At 44.2% G+C, this 16,064-nt stretch overlaps 1 protein-coding gene across 7 annotated transcripts in view; it reads left to right on the forward strand.

Moving 5' to 3' along the window:
- The window catches only part of pxna (paxillin a), a 212,920-nt gene that overhangs the window by 126,973 nt on the left and 69,883 nt on the right, over positions 1–16,064 (forward strand). The window contains exon 1 of one of the 7 annotated variants that reach the window (XM_038792743.1): positions 1,251–1,391. The exons of 5 other annotated variants lie outside the window; for them this stretch is intronic. The gene's annotated coding sequence lies outside the window, so the exon portion shown is untranslated. Of the gene's footprint in view, positions 1–1,250; positions 1,392–4,248; positions 4,325–16,064 lie in introns of those variants that run through there. One more of the 7 variants, XM_038792753.1, reaches the window with a different exon arrangement.

A 16,064-nucleotide genomic window follows, 5' to 3' on the forward strand; every position in this document is an offset into this window, starting at 1 on the left:
TGTGGGAGGAAACTGGAGCACCCTGAGGAAACCCACGCAGACACGGGGCGAACGTGCAGACTCCGCACAGACAGTGAACCAGCGGGAAATCGAACCAATTACCCTGGTGCCGTGAAGCAACTGTGCCAACCACTGTGCTGCCCAAATTATTATAAACTCTCCGTCCGGGAATTGAACCCCGGTCTCCCACGCGACAGGCGGGGATACTGACCACTATACTAATGAGGAAGTGATTAAAAGCAAAAGATTCATGGCTCATTTTGAAGAAAACCATTGAAATCTAACTGGGGTCCTGGCCAACATTTATTCATGCCTCAGCCTATATCACTTAAACAAACCAGATGAACTGGTCAGCTGTCGGGTGGTTATGAGACCTTTGTTATGTCCAAATTGGCGGTCACATTATCTACATTACAATAGTGATTACACAGCAAATGTTCATTGGATCCAAAGCATTTTGAGACATCCTGAAGTCATGAAAGGTTCTATATGAAAGGAAGTTTGTCCTTTGGAGTGATCATTGAAATATTGCTTCCCCAGGCTCCATCTGTGCATTACCTATTCAAACTGTATTGTCATTTTTTGCTTTTGTCTGATGCGCAATCTGATTTCCTGCTGTCAATCATGCCTCTGTTTGTATTGTACTCCCCTTCCTTGCGTCTGTGTGTATTGAGCCCACCGTGACGCCTCACTACTACTACTTTGTATGCATATGTTCAGTGCCTTTTATGTTCCCAACCCAAACTCCCCACAGCCCTGAATCCACAGTTATCTTGGCATCTGTTTGGATGGTATCTCCCCTCTAATCCATTGGTTTCTTTCCTATCTCTACAGAACCCTTTGCAGATTTTACCGTAATTTTCAAGCCACTAAAAATTTGCTGTCAACAAAATTCCGGAACACACCAAGGAGGAAACACCAGTCAGTTTTATCAGATATCTGAGGAAACAGGCTGATGTTAATTATGAACTCTGATGTTTAGTTCCTCTCTTTACCTTTAGTGCAAAATTGTGGCAGGAGTCCTCGTATTTGAGAGTTATGTGCACCTTCAGCTTCTTGTGCAGCATTTAGTGTCCAGTATGTGGGCATGAGTGTATGGAGAATCCTGGAGGGTATTTTATGACTTGGGTGCTGGTACCCATTCAGTTCTAGCGCAAGATTTTGGTCCTGTGGCTTGTAAGTTATATGATGAAAGTTGAACACTTCTTTGCACAATTATGTGGTAATCCTGGTAGTTTCTACACGGTAAGAGTCAGAAGAGTCGAATGTAGTTGGCAGAGGTGAAGAGTGTAACTTTTCTGTGAAGGTTCTTTATGAAACAAGATTGGGTGTTTATCCATCATGTCCCAGACAGGACTTGGTGATTGGAAATGCTCTTGTGTCACTCTTGGGTATGTACAAGTTTGATTTTATAAAAAATTGTTATGTGTAAAATGAGGGCTTTGGCTTGAGGAGATGCTGTTTCTGATTGGTGAGAGAAAAGCAGCTAACTTTTATTTTGGTGTCTTTCATGCCTCAAAGTGTTTCATAGCCACTGGATTACTTTTGGAGTGCAGTCCACCATTGCTATATCTGGGATAGTTAATTTGTCCACAGAAGTGTCAACGTACAGCAAATGAAGAATTGACTTGTATTTATAAAGCACCTTTCAAAACCTCAGTCACTGTTGGAATGTAAGGAAATCTAGCAGCCAATTTTCACACAGCAAACTCTCGCAAACAACATTGTGATGACAGCAAACGGTCGGGGAATTCTGGTCTAAATCTCAGATTGCTGAGTTTCTCATTAGAGGCTCTAGATCTTAAACTTTCAAATTCTCTTCAGCTTGCAGTCCCTGACCAGCATTGCAATGTGTATTGTATTATTTTTACTGTGGATTCAGTAAAGCATTCTACCAGGTATGCCAGAGTTTATGTTCAGTTGATCTGTGAAAACATACGTAACATTACAATTGTAGACTCCCGTCTACTGGAACTTTGAGCTGCATCCCACAAGGTTAAATATTGGCTTTTCTAATCTTTCACAGTGATAGTGCTAATAATGGGTGTTGCCAATTCACATCGGAGACGACAATAATGTTGCTCTTTTTAACTGGATGCTGATATGACAGTTATTAATGATGATATTGCTTTTCAGATTTGCCAGGTATCAAATGATACCACCACAATGTTTTACCGGATATCGATCAAAGACCAAACAACCAGTTAGTTAGTTCAAGTTCAATGATAGTTTACTTACACACAAGAATTACTTCGACATGCAACATAAAACACTACCAGCTAAATTACACCGAACACTACAAAAATCTGTATTTAAGGCACCTGGCTTTATGCAGATTTGTTTGGATTTTGCGTGGCTGGGTCTGGAGAAATGACTTCGTTTCTGCTGGGCTCATCCGTCTGGTAGCGATCGTTGGTCTTGAACTTGTCTTCTGGTCGTGATGCTGTACTTGATTTTAGGCGTAGGTCAGGGCCAAGAGAGACCAAGCGCCGGGGCCAAGAGAGACTGAACACATGGCAGTGTCTCTCTTTATCCTTCTGGGGTTTTGCGCTCTTTTGGGCGGTCCTTCGCTTTGGACCCAATAATTCTGCAGGCTTCGATTACTGCCTTCAATATTGGCCAATAAAAGGGTGGGTGCCTTGATGTCAGGGCGTGTTCTGAGCGGTCATTGACCGTGGCATTTTGGGTACATGTCTTTTGTTCTGGGGAAATGGTCCATTAGAATGCAAAGAAGCTGGGGGTTTCAATAGCATCCAGTTATCTGAGTTGCCAATATACATAAGTTCTGAGTGTCTGAGTCCTGGGATGACCATATTTCCCATGATCCTTTGCATGTGGCCATATTTCCCGGGATCCTTTGTAAGTGGCCATCCCAGATCGCTACATGGGAACTTGTATTAGTGAAATTAATTGGTGATAATATTAAATCATTTTGGCACAGGCTTGATTTTTTTCAGGCTATGGTGTATTGATATGAATAAGCTTAACCATTATGATAATACTGTTGTAGTATGGCCCACGATAATGTGCTAATTTAGATTTTGGATCAGGAGGATTCTTGTACAAGAAACTTTCTGCATATCTGAGCAACCTATAATGCACTGAGCCTACAGGACTTTCAGAGCTGCCCTAATTTCTGAGTTACTGTTCCTTTAGAATCATTGAATTCCTACAGTGCAGAAAGAGGCCATTCAGCCCATCGAGTCTGCACCAATTCCCTGAAAGAGCAGGCTACCTAGGCCCGCTTTAACCGCCTAACCCCACCTAACCTGCACATCCTTGGACTGTGGAAGTAAATCGGAGGAAACCCATGCAAACACTTTATTGCGATCTTTGATTCTGCTCTTGTGGGTCAAGTGTTTAGATTAACATGCTTTGGGTATCAGCAGAGGTTCGGTGGCAGTGCTCGCTTCCGGGTCTGAAGGCCGTGGGTTTAAGTCACACTCCAGAGTCTTGGGTAAGTAATCGTGGCTGACATTTCAATGCAGTACTGACAGAGGGCTCCATTGCTGAATGCATCACCTTTTGGATGAGATGTTAAACCAAGTGTTCCACCTGTGCTCTCACATGGACAGTAACAAATTCCATGGCACTATTCAAAGAAGCATATTGGAGTTATTAAGGTGTCCTGGCCAATAAATATCCCTCAAAACAACTCCACTAAAACAGATTATCGTGTCATTAGTGGTTCATGGGACCATCCTGTGTGCAAATTGGTTGCTGCATTTCCCTTCATTACAATAGTGACTACCTTTTAGATATGCTTCATTTCCCACAGTTGTGAAAGGAACTGATAAAGGCAAATTATTTCTTATACACTTTGTACAGTTTAGGTTATCTAATTTTTTGTAATCTTTTTGTTTAATGGCTCAGGTCAGCACCTGTGCAACTAATTGACACATCCAATGTATTCTGTGGCCGTTAAACAAAATGTTCTTCATATTAACTGTGCTTATGCCAAGAAACATAAAATTGACAAGTGTAGTTTTCGAACAGAGAAATTATAATAAGTGGATAGCAGTGCAGTGAGTAACAAGGTGGAGGTGCCTATTATGATATGTTAACAATATGCTGCTTCTGAGTCTAGACACTGCTTAAACATAAGGTTATTGCACTTCATGCATGAGTGCTTTTGCTCCAGCAGTCTGCTCCTCCCTATAAAGCCAGATTAATAATAACTGCATTAGTCATCAAGTTGATGTCTAAAGCAGGGTATTTGACTCTGACATATACTCTTTTACTACTCGAGCTTGCTAGTTTAAGAGGAGCACAAGTTATAGAGTCAAGCAGGAGCATAAAAGAATCTGCTTTTTACCCAACACTGGTATGTAAAATTTGTGAGTTTATAATGTATGTTTTCAATGTGGCACTGTAGACTAGGATAGAAAGGATGATATTTTTGTTCTGTAGAATGTGGAGAAGAGAAGCATTGTACAATATGCACTGTGGAAGAATGCTAGGTTTGGGTGTAAGCCTAGATTAACATTTTGTACGGCACAGGAGCACGGTGGTTAGCATTGCTGTCTCACTGCACCAGGGACCCGGGATCAATTCCAGCTTTGGGTGCCTGTGTGGAGTTTGCACATCCACTGTCTGGGTTTCCTCCGGGTGCTCCGGTTTCTTCTCTCAGTCCAAAGATTTGCAGGTTAGGTGTATTGGCCATGCTAAATTATCTCTTAGTGTCCAGGGATGTGTGGGATAGAGTGGAGTGGACATGGGTAGAGTGCTGTTATGGAGGGTTAGTGCAGACTCGATGGGCCAAATGGGCCACTGTAGGGATTCTATGATACCGAATAGAAGGGAGTTTGTATTTAATGGTTTGGGATATGCCAGGCTATATACCTACTGTATAAGTCAGAGTAGAGAATAAAAGGTTTGTGAAGTACTTTGTGCGCAGGGTGGGGATGTAGGATTCGAATAGAACTGTACAAAATACTCGCTGCCTGGAGTATGTGGACTGTGAACATGCACTGCATCTGAGTTTACCCCAGGCTATATACATGAAATGAAATGAATGAAAATGAAATGAAATGAAAATGAAAATCGCTTATTGTCACGAGTAGGCTTCAATGAAGTTACTGTGAAAAGCCCCTAGTCACCACATTCCGGCGCCTGTCCGGGGAGGCTGGTACGGGAATCGAACCGTGCTGCTGGCCTGCTTGGTCTGCTTGAAAAGCCAGCGATTTAGCCGAGTGAGCTAAACCAGCCCCTGCACCAAGTAAACATTAATATTTTCACTATAGGTTGGACCAGCCCAAGTAGAAATCCATATATAACCAGACATGGGTGTTTGATAAACTATGTAAGTATCATGTCTAAGAGAATATTGAATTTGCAGGTGCTTGTGAATAGTGTGTAACTATGTTATTAGGGTATAGGATTGTTTTTGTGAATACACTTGGTTGGAATCATGTGTGCTTGAATTTCCATAATTTTGATTTCGACTTAATCTGCTGGATCCACAAATAAATGGAATGAATGCTCGTAAGCAATTTGTGCCGATATTGGCTAATCTTCTGCCTCCCGCTGCAGCCCACTCACTAGCTGCTTGCTAGAGTGTTTAATCTGTAATGGATTTGTTATGGATAGAGTCTCATCTCAAATCAATGGACAAGCCTCAGTGAAACGTGGACGACTGTGTGAATATTCCTTGAGGAAGAGACTGTCAGCTGAAGTATTGAGCATTGCTGAGGGATTTATTTCCCGTATATCTGATTTACCTGAGGGAGAATGTCCAACCATGATAATAGTGTGCAGTACTTCAAAAGTGTAGCTGCAGAGACAGAACAAACCAGAAACATTGGTTCGCAAGAAAATGTTAAGATTTAGTTGGGAAGAAATTAGGTAGACTAGGCAGTGTTTTAAAGGTATATTGGGCTGACATCTAACACCCCAGCCTGTCCTTTTCTATTCTGTTCATTTATGGTTATTATAGCCGGTAAGGCAGATGAACTTAGAGCACTTACTAGTACTTGGAATTACAATGTTGTGGCTATCACAGAAACATGGTTAAAGGAAGGACAGGATTGGCAGCTGAACATTGGAGGATATAGATGCTTCAGGAGAGAGGGGAATGTAAAAGCGGTGGGGGAGTAGCATTACTGGTTAAGGAGAACATTATAGCCATACTGCGGGAGGACACCTTGGAGGGCTCAGATAATGAGGCAATCTGGGTAGAGCTCAGGAACAGGAAGGGGGCAATCACAATGTTGGCCGTTTATTACAGGTTCCCCACCTGCCAGCAAGAGATAGGGGAGCAGATAGAGAAATTTTGGATAGGTGCAAAAGTAACAGGGTTGTTGTGGTAGGGGATTTTAATTTCCCCTATATTGATCGGGACTCACTTAGTGCTGGGTTTGGATTGGGCAGAGTTTGTAAGGTGTATCCAGGAAGCCGCCTTGATTCAAGATATAGATAGTCCAACTAGGGAAGGGGCAATACTGGATCTGGTATTGGATTAGATTGGATTTTATTTATTGTGAGTGTACCAAGGTACAGTGAAAAGTATTTTTCTATGAGCAGCTCAAACAGATCTTTAAGTGCATGAAAAGAAAAGGAAATAAAAGAAAATACATAATAGGGCAACACAAGGTACACAGTGTAACTACATAACACCGGCATCGGGTGAAGCATACAGGCTGTAGTGTTAATGAGGTCAGTCCATAAGAGGGTTGAGCACAGTAAGAAGTCTTACAACACCAGGTTAAAGTCCAACAGGTTTGTTTCAAACACGAGCTTTCGGAGCGCAGCTCCTTCCTCAGGTGAATGGCGAGGAATTCGCCATACCTCGCCATTCACCTGAGGAAGGAGCTGCGCTCCGAAAGCTCGTGTTTGAAACAAACCTGTTGGACTTTAACCTGGTGTTGTAAGACTTCTTACTGTGCTCACCCCAGTCCAACGCCGGCATCTCCACATCATAAGAGGGTTGTTTGGGAGCCTGGTAACAGCAGGGAAGAAGCTGTTTTTGAGTCTGTTAGTGCGTGTTCTCAGACTTGTATCTCCTCCCCGATGGAAGAAGTTGGAAGAGTAAGCCGGGTGGGAGGTATGTTTGTTATACTGCCCTCTTTCCCCAGGCAGCAGGAGGTGTAGATGGAGTCAATGGATGGGAGGCAGGTTTGTGTGATGGACTGGGCTTGGGCTGTGTTCATGACTCTCTGAAGTTTCTTGTGGTCTTGAACCAAGCAGTTGCCATACCAGGCTGTGATGCAGCCAGATAGGATTCTTTCTATGGTGCATCTGTAAAAGTTGGTAAGAGTTAATGTTGACATGCCAAATTTCTTTAGTTTCCTGAGGAATGAGCCTATTGGGGAATGAGCCTGGACAGGTGGTTGAAGTTTCAGTAGGGGAACATTTTGGGAGTAATGACCACAATTCCATCCGTTTTAGGGTACTTTTGGACAGGTGCTAAACTGGGGAAAGGTAAATTCCAATAACATTAGGAATTGAAGAATTTGGATTGGCTGTTGGATAATAAATCAACATCGGGAGTCTTTCAAGCGACAGTTGATTAGGATTCAGGAAAGTCACATTCCTGAGAGAATGAAGGATAAGTGTGGGAAGTTTAGGGAGCCTTGGATAACAAGGGATATTGTGAACCTCGTCAAAAAGAAGGAGGCTTTTGTACAGTCTAGAAGGGTGGGGACAGTCGAAACCCTTAAGAATATACAGAAAGAAGGAAGATACTGAAGCGGGAAAGTAGGAGGGCGAGGAGTTGTCATGAAAAGTCCTTGGCAAGTAGGATTAAGGTGAATCCCAAAGCTTTTTATTCATGGGTAAAAAGCAAGACGGTGGCCAGGGAAAGGATTGGACCACTTGAGGACAGTGGGGGGAATCGAAGTGTTGAGCCAGAGGAAATGGACAAGGTACTAAATGAATACTTTGCATCAGTGTTCACGAAAGGAAGGGACTTTTGGAAGATGATTCTTGGGTAGGATGTGTGGACAGTCTGGATCATGTTAACATTGAAAAGGAGGAGGTATTGGGTCTTTTAAAAGATATCAAGATACAAGCCTCCTTGGCCGGATGGGATTTACCCCAGAATACTGAGGGAAGATAGGGAGGAAATTGCTGGGGCCTTGACTGATATCTTTGTATCCCCATTGTCTACAGGTGAGATCCCAGGGGACTGGAGAATAGCTAATATGGTACTGCTGTTTAAGAAAAGTAGCAGGGATAATCCTGGGACCAATAGGCCGATGAGCCTCACGTCCGTAGTAGGTAAATTATTGGAGAGAATTCTCAGGGACAGGAAACAAATGGACTCATAAGCAATAGACAGCATGGTTTTGTGAAGGAGAGGTCGTACTTTACTAACTTGATTAAGTGTTTTGAGGAGATGATGAGGATGATTGATGAGGGGAGGGCAGTGGATGTTGATTACATGGACTTAGTAAAGCCTTTGACAAGGTGCCTCATGGCAGACTAATACAAAAGGTGAAGTCACACTGGATCAGAGGTGAGGTGGTAAGATGGATACCAAACTGGGTCGGTCACAGAGGCAAAGAGTAGCAGTAGAAGGGTGTTTTTCTGAATGGAAGGTTGTAACTAGTGGTGTTCCACAGGGATCTGTGCTGGGCCTCCATTGTTCGTAGTGTACATAAACGATTTGGAGGAAAATGTAGCTGGTCTGATTAGCAGGTTAGCGGATGACACCAAGGTTGATGGAGTGGAAGATAGTGTTGAGGATTGTCAGAAGATACAGCAGGGCATAGAAATTGGGCAGATTGGGCAGAGAAATGGCAAATGGTGTTTAATTCGGACAAATGTGAGGTAATGCATTTTGCTAGGTTTAACATAGAGGGGAAATATACCGTAAATGGTAAAACTCTTAGGAATATAGAAAGCCAGAGAGATTTGGGCCTGCAGGTCCACAGATCTTTGAAGGTGGCAACACAAGTGGACAATGTAGTCAAGAAAGCATACGGAATGCTTGCCTTCATTGGATGGGGCATTGAGTATAAAAACTGGCAAGGCATGCTACAATTGTATAGAACCTTGGTAAGGCCACACTTGGAATATTGTGCACAATTCTGGTTGTTACACTACCAGAAGGATGTGAAGGCTTTGCAGAGGAGGTTTACCAGGATGTTGCCTGGTCTGTAGGGTGTTAGCTATGTGGAGAGGCTGAATAGACTGAAGTGTGTGTGCTGTTGTGGACCTGGCAACCAATGATCTGGCGAAGGGATGAGAGTTGCACAAAAGGAATGAGTCAGAGGAAGTATGTTGAGGGGGAATGTGTAGGTTTGAAGGAGATTACAGTGATAGATGGGTGAGGCTCTGAAGCAATTTAAAGAGGAAGTGAATGATTCACTTGAGGCATTGGGCAACTAGGAGCTAGCATAGGCTGGCAGGGAGAGCAGTGTGAGGTGAGCATGATTCAGTGTGCAATACGATACTCTTTGCAGCGTTTCAGATGCGCTGTGGTTTAAGCAACGATGGAAGATGGGGAGGCTGACCTGGTAAACATTGGAACAGTCAAATTTGATACTGGAAAAGGCATGCTTGATTTGGGGGTTTCACAGGAAGATGGGCTTTTTTTAATCGTTCATGGCATGTTGGTGTTCTTGGCAAGGTCAGCCATTCCTAATTTCCCTTCAATAGGTAAACTTGGAGACTTGATGGTGTAGGTACACCCACAAGTGCTGTTAGAAAACGAGTTCCAAGTTTTGACCCAGCAACCGTAAAGAAACTACAACATAGTTCAAAGTCAGGATGGTGTGTAACTTAGTGTGAAACTTCCAGCTTGTGGTATTTCCATGCATCTGCCTCCCTTGTCAATCTAGGTGGTAATTGTCATTGCATCGGAAAGTGCTGTTGAAGGAATTTTGGTCAATTGCTACAGTGCACCTTCTAGATCAGTTATTTTCATACTCAGGGTCGTGACCTGCAGGCGGGTGTTGTGAAGGTCGTGGGGCCATGGATCATGGCATTCCCGATCACTGGAAGTAGTGCCCAACGGCCACGACCGTTTTTTGAAAATGACACTGTGACCGGCTTTCAAAATGACGGCCGTCACGTGCATGTGTTCCCCCCTCAGCACTGCGCAGATCCGGTGCCTAGTGCGGTAGACCGCCCTTCTCCTGATGTCAGCGCACGTTTTTAAGGATTCCCTCTCCCCCTTTGGTCTTTCGCCTTCAAGAGGGGCTGGGTCTGCTTCATACTCCTATTTCTCCCCAGGAAGGGAAGGCCTGTGCTCCCTCCAGTCGATGGCCTTCCTCCTCCTCCCTTCCCTATTCTTCGCTAGCTCTCCCCTTTCTGGGTGGCTATCCCTATTTCTCTCTGGGTGCTCTGATACCCCAAAGACCGCCGCATATGGGCACGGTTCCATCTCAACCCCCACCACCTTGGACATAGCCTCGAAGAAGGCCGTCCAGAATTCCCTGAGTCTGGGACATGTCCAGAACATGTGGATACGGTTGGCCGGACCGCCCCCCGGCACCTTTTGCACTTGTCCTCCACCTCCAGGAAGAATCCGCTCGTGTGTCTGTGCACCACCTTGAGCTGCATCAGGCTTAGCTCGGCGCAGGAGGAGGTGGTATTGACTCTGTGCAGTGCCTCGATTCAGAGTCCTCACCCCTATCTCCGTGCCCAATTCCTCTCCCCACTTTCGTTTGGTCTCATCCAATGGAGTCCTAATCTTTTCCATGAGCATCCTGCATATATGTCACTTCACTTGTCGCACCCTAACCAGGCTAACCAAATCATCGTGTCCAGGAGTGTGTGCATGGTTCTTTGGGGAGCTCTTTTGTTTCCTTGCGGAGAAAGTGACATAGCTGCAGATATCTGAATTTGTTCCATTTCGGGAGTTGGAGCTTCTCCGTGATTTCCCCCAGGGTCACCAGTCTGTTTTCCACGTACATGTCCTCTACCGTCAGCGATGCTCTGTCCCATCCCATTTCCCTGCCTCTGCGAACTTGTGGTTACTGCAACAAAAACAGAAAATATTGGACCATCTCAGCAGGTCTGACCTCACCTGTGGAGAGAAAAGGGAGCTAACATTTCAAGTCTGGATGACTCTTTGTCAAAGCCGTTATTGCAGTTGAGGGCTTAGTCAAAATGGCGTCTAAACTGGTTCCACATCCTAAGAGTAGCCAATACCACGAGGCTCCTGAGTGTGTGTGTGTGTGTGTGTGTGTGTGTGTGGGGGGGGGGGGGGGGGGGGGAGTGGTGCGGTGGCCAGCGCTCTGAGAGAGGTCCCATGCAGGAGGCCTCCTCCATTCATTTTTTCAAAATAAATTTAAAGTCCCAAATTCATTTTTTCCAATTAAGGGACAATTTAGCGTGGCCAATCCACCTACCCTGCACATCTTTGGGTTGTGGGGGCGAAATCCACGCAAACAAATGTGCAAACTCCACATGGACAGTGACCTAGAGCGGGGATTGAACCTCGGTGCCATGAGGCAGCAGTGCTATCCTCTGCGCCACCGTGCTGCCCCTCCTCCTCCATTCATACTCAATCCACCTCCACCTCCCTTATGTGCCCCCTCACCCTCTCTGCATTGGTCGCCCAGTGGTAGAACAGAAGATTTGGCAGGGCAAGGCCCACCGTGTGCCCCCTTTGTTGTAAAATGGACTTCTGTATATCTCTTCCCCCACCCCTTCAGAGAAAGGCCATGAATAGTTTGTCAACCTTGGTGAAGAAGGATTTGGGGGTGAAGATCGGGAGCGATATAAAAATGAAGAGGAACCAAGGCAGCACGTCCATTTTGATTGTCTGTACCCTTCCAGCTAGCGAAAGAGGGAATGAATCCCATCTTTGCAGATCCCTCTTCACCTCCTCCACCAGGGTGGAGAGGTTCCATTTGTGGAGCCTCCTCCGGGTGTGGGCCACTTGGATTACCAGATACCTGAACTTGGTGTGGGTTACTTTAAACGGTGGTTCCTCCAGCTCCGCTCCTCCCTTTTGGGGGTACACCACTGTATTTATATGGCTGGTGCAGTTCAGTTTTTGGTCAATGGTAACCCCATGATAATGGTGAAGAATTTAGTGATGGGAATGCCTTTGAAGTTCAAAGGGATTTGGTCAGATTCTCTCTTGTCCTTCCAATGCCTTTGTACCCATTATATATTATAGTGACCAAAATTGCAAATTGTACTTCTAAATGTGGTCCACAAAGGGTTAATGAAGACCGAGCATAACGTCTCTACTTTTCAGTACTTTGTTTTTCTGCCAACATGTAATACAGGTACCTCGCATTTATCTGTGAGGAAATTCGGGTGTCACTTATACCCATTTGCAAGTTTATTAGCGCCTTTTAGTCACAGCCCTTTTCTGTATTGACTTCCCCTTCCCTATGAGTTTCATCAGCAAATTTAGAAATTGTGTTTTTGAGTCCAAAGTTTAAATCATTAATATAATTTGTAAGCAACAGTGGACCCAACGTTTACTCTTGTGAGACTGCACTTCCCACCTTCTGCCACTTTAAATACCCCTATTTTGTGCCGCCTTGTTGTCGCCAACTAGTTTTTCATTATGCCAGTCCTCCTCTGGATCTTGGTTAGTGGGTCATAGTTAATGAAGCTATTGTAATTTCTTTGAGATAACTAGGAATTACATAATTTGCAATTTTATAATACCTTTTGACCTCGGGAAATCCCAAAGCATTTAACAGTCAATCAAGTACTTTTGAAGTGTCATCTGTTTAAATGCAGGGAAACACAGTTGTCAGTTTGCACTCAAGAAAGTCCAATAAAATACAATAAGGTGCATGACCAGATAGTCTGCTGCAGTGATGCTGCTTGAGGAATCAATATTTGCCTGGTCACGTACACTAGAGGATTATTTTACTCCATGGATAGTCACGAATTTGGAAAGCTTGCAAATCCAAGTTTTAAAGAAGATAAAAGGTTCTTGCAATGAAAGGGCAATTAACTAGCTAGTTCAAATATTGGCGTGGCAGCAGAGAGAAGATATGAGTCAGCACTGTTGTTAGGAGGGAGGGGGAGGAATGACTAGCTGAGTTCTCTAGCTGTCGATTAAGCATCTCCCGTCATATCATCCATTAACACGAAGGAGGGTACTTCTGGCAGTTTTACAAAATCTGCTGACAATGCAAAGCTATGTAATAGAACATAGAACATAGAACAGTACAGCACAGAACAGGCCCTTCGGCCCTCGATGTTGTGCCGAACAATGATCACCCTACTTTAAACCCACGTAACCCGTATACCCGTAACCCAACAATCCCCCCATTAACCTTACACTACGGGCAATTTAGCATGGCCAATCCACCTAACCCGCACATCTTTGGACTGTGGGAGGAAACCGGAGCACCCGGAGGAAACCCACGCACACACAGGGAGGACGTGCAGACTCCACACAGACAGTGACCCAGCCGGGAATCGAACCTGGGACCCTGGAGCTGTGAAGCATTGATGCTAACCACCATGCTACCGTGAGAATGTAAAGGAGATAAGGAGATTGATGATTGAAATATCTAGACACATTAAATGGATAAATTGATGTTGTCTGGAAAGGAAACTGGGATTTAATGTGGGTTATTTTAAGGTCGCCTACCATTGAGTAGGGACTGTATTTTAACTTTACACAGCCCATTGACAGGCCATGTTTAAAATACAATGTGACCTATTTTGAGATGCATGGAAATAATTCTGAAACTTAAGTAGCATTGAGATAAGTTCCTTTGCATTTGGAGTCTGGGAGGATGGCATCTGTCAACAGCTTCTGGGGTTTGCACCAGTAAATCTAGGTGTTTATCTCTCTGGTTAAATTCTGCAACTAAAAAAAAGTACTTGGTTTTTGGTTCCAGGGTCAGGATGAAGGAGCCAGATTTAGTGGTGTAAAACTGGGGGGTTGACTCATGGACATCAATCACCAAGAATCCAAATTAAACCAGCACCAATTTTAAAACTCTGTTAAAAATATCAGCTAACAAAATTGAACTTCTCTCGGAGAAAATTCACTGAAGATAAAGAACTGAAAAGGCTGATAGGCTGTTTTCACGTCTCCAAAGAGAGATTGTTTTGTTGTGTCCCAATGTCAATGACTGTGCCCCAGATAATAATGCAAGGAGAAAAGTTGAGAATAAATCGGAATGCATTTCAGTTAGTTAGTCCCTGAGTCAGTGTAATGTTATGAAAACTTTAAAAGTGACAATTTGGAGTTATAATTGGCTGCATAATCTGATAACTAGAAAAACATTGTGAAAGCAGGTACAGCAATGATTTGCAAAGATTAATGAGAGTGAGCTGACAGGGAAACAAATATATTCTGCTTTCCAGTTTTTTGTATCTGAGGAGGTAACCTTTAATTCTGCCAATATAAAATGTCCGGAAGATAAATATTTCAAATCTAGTGGAGAGAGACAGAGCTCTGTTCCTTTTACATACAGCTGCCAATGCAAATCAGAATCATGACCAGGCATGCAAAACCCTTTCACAACTTAAAAAAATATCCTTGGATCATAAAGAAGAAAAACAGATTGATTACATATCTGTGCAAAGGATAACAGTTAATGTGGATGTAGAAGGGAAAGGTGTTCAGAACAAATAGGTACCATGTTCAGCTTTATCTGCGTAGAATCACGTTGAAGGCATGACTAGTGAGCTTCATCTGATTCCAGTAGTTACTCAAAACGACAAGTTCTGCACTATATGGTTGCTGTATCCATGCTGAAGATTGATTGTGGCATTATGATAAAAAGCCTCGAGAGGCCAGTTTGATGTGCACTCCCAGGATTTGTTGAAGGACAGTCATCAATCTGCACAAGCTGGACTGCTTCACTGATAAACAGATGAACCAGTGCCGCTCTGATACAAAAAATATTGTTAATCTTCATACACTCTGTTGCATTTCATAAACATCTGGAAAACTTCACAGAAAGGGCTGGATTTTCCGACTCCCTCGTCAGGAGTGGTTGCAGCAGATTGGGGGGAGGGGGGGGTAACATTTGTTGGGTGCCCGCCCATCCCACCTCCTTCCTGTCGATCCCTGACCCGTTCTCTATAATAAAGACTGCTTTTAATAAACTGCCTGCAATGAGCCCTATTGAGACAACTAGTTGCCCAATTACGTGCTGATTAAGGGCCTCAATCTGCCTCCACTGCCATAAAACACTGGCCTATGTCGGGCAGGCAGGCCAGATTGCAACGGCCGTTTTTGAAACAGCTTCTTTGAAAAGCCAGGGAGGAAGGGGCACTCAAAAGTTTTTTGGGGGGGGGGGGAACCCCCCAACCCCCCAACCCCCCAACCCCCCCTCCCCACCTCTGAGCCTGTTTAGCTCACCGGCATTTTATTGCTGTGGGGCAGGCTTTTTAAAAGTCGGTCCTTCCTTCTGGGGGGGATGAGCCATCACCCCTTTCCTCCTCGTGAAATTTAGGCGAGTGAATTTCTTTGATTTTTTATTGACTATTGACAATGCAGGAGCGCTGCTGCTGGACATGGCCGGAGCTCAGCTCCAGTTGGCTGTGGGCTGGATTTGACAACACCATTGAAAGCATCAGCAAACTACCCCAAGATTTGTTTGCAGAGGTGTGCCAACAGATCATATTACACCTAGAATGAAAAACCAGATGGCCATCAGCCTTTGTTATTTGCAATAATTCCCCCCATAGGTAGATGGGTAGAAATAAATGCACAACATTATAAGATTCTATCAGACCAGAAAAGACTGCTGATGGCCATCTGGTTCAGTGTGAACATACTTGAACTGACTGAAAGACTTCAGGCTGCGGGTGTTGAACTGGACTTAGAAGCTGCAAAGGCGCTGGTCCATGTTACCGCCTTGTTTTTCAGGTCGGCGGCGCAGAGTAAAACTAATTATGACACCCGAAGCTGCCAAGCAAATGCTCACGCTGGGACAGCTCGTGGACTTGCAGTGGAAGCTGGGAATGGCCACCAGCTCACCCCGTCCCCCCTCGATAAGCCTTGATTCTACTTCCATTACACAGAAGAGAAGGAGGAGGTAGTTCCACAAGAAATGAGATAATAACTGCACTCGGTTTTGATCCACTTATTTGGATTATATTGTTTTCCCTCCACCACCTATTGCTTTCCAGTTGTTGAATATTAATAAATGCACTACTTTTGTTGTAAAATGAAAAAA

This window comes from Scyliorhinus canicula, chromosome 1 (assembly GCF_902713615.1).
Source record: "Scyliorhinus canicula chromosome 1, sScyCan1.1, whole genome shotgun sequence".
In the NCBI taxonomy this organism is placed as follows: Eukaryota; Metazoa; Chordata; class Chondrichthyes; order Carcharhiniformes; family Scyliorhinidae; genus Scyliorhinus; species Scyliorhinus canicula.